At 40.0% G+C, this 1,252-nt stretch overlaps 1 non-coding gene across 1 annotated transcript; it reads left to right on the top strand.

Annotated features, from left to right (window-relative positions):
• Positions 1-824: 824 nt before the first annotated feature.
• Positions 825-896, top strand: TRNAD-GUC. The gene has a single exon. It is a non-coding gene; the product is annotated as a tRNA-Asp (tRNA).
• Positions 897-1,252: the final 356 nt, after the last annotated feature.

Raw genomic sequence — 1,252 nt, 5'->3', positions numbered from 1 at the left:
TATTCCTGCCTGTCACGCAGGTGACCCGGGTTCGATCCCCGACAACGGCGATTTTAGTTGTTTTCTTTCCGTAATTTTAACGGAACTCGAAATTGGACAGCGGTGAACCTATCATGTCGGTAGTTTGTGATCGAACCCCAACAACGGTAGTTTGAAAAGAAAGTTGGCTGAACAATTGTTTATGAAATCTTGTGTGTTAACATATAATATGTTTTCAGAGGTCGTTGTAGTGGTACAGTGGTGAGTATTTCCGCTTGTCACTCGAGTTATTATGTTCCAAAGGTCGTTGTAATACAAGGGCGAGCATTCCCGCTTGCACTCGAGTGACATGAGTTTGATCCCGAACAACAACAAGTTTAATCTTGTTTTGACAGTTTTAGTCGCATTCAAAATTGGATTACTTTTTGTAACGACGATTGATAAAATCTGATGTGCTAACAAATATTATATTGTTCAAAGTCGCCGTTGTAGAGTAGTGAGTATTCCTGCGAGTTTGATCCGCCGCAGCAGACTGTTTTTAATTTTCTTTTGAATTTGAAATTCGGGATTGGATTCCTTTTTCTCCCGTGTGTTTACAAATAATATATTTTTCAGATGTCGATGTAATACAGTAGTGAGTATTCCCGCTTGTCACTCGATAGACATGAGTTTGAACCCCGACAATAATAAGTTTAATTTTCTTTTGACAACTTTCACCGGATTTGAATTTGGATTACTTGTTCCGAATCTTGGATTGATAAAATCTAGAGCGTTGACAATGGGTCGCTTTTTCTAAAGACGATTGGTAAAATTTGGAGCGTTAAGACATAATTTATTTTTTATGAGTCGTTGTAGTATAGTGGTGAGTATTCCTGCCTGTCACGCAGGTGACCCGGGTTCGATCCCCGGCAACGGCGATTTTAGTTGTTTTCTTTCCGTAATTTTAACGGAACTCGAAATTGGACAGCGGTGAACCTATCATGTCGGTAGTTTGGGATCGAACCCCAACAACGGTAGTTTGAAAAGAAAGTTGGCTGAACAATTGTTTATGAAATCTTGTGTGTTAACATATAATATGTTTTCAGAGGTCGTTGTAGTGGTACAGTGGTGAGTATTTCCGCTTGTCACTCGAGTTATTATGTTCCGGAGGTCGTTGTAGTGGTACAGTGGTGAGTATTTCCGCTTGTCACTCGAGTTATTATGTTCCAGAGGTCGTTGTAGTGGTACAGTGGTGAGTATTTCCGCTTGTCACTCGAGTTATTATGTTCCAAAG

This window comes from Cucurbita maxima, unplaced genomic scaffold (genome assembly GCF_002738345.1).
Source record: "Cucurbita maxima cultivar Rimu unplaced genomic scaffold, Cmax_1.0 Cma_Scf04588, whole genome shotgun sequence".
NCBI lineage: Eukaryota > Viridiplantae > Streptophyta > Magnoliopsida > Cucurbitales > Cucurbitaceae > Cucurbita > Cucurbita maxima.
The sequence above is the reverse complement of the archived record's forward strand: the minus strand, read 5'-3'. Positions and strand labels throughout refer to the sequence as shown.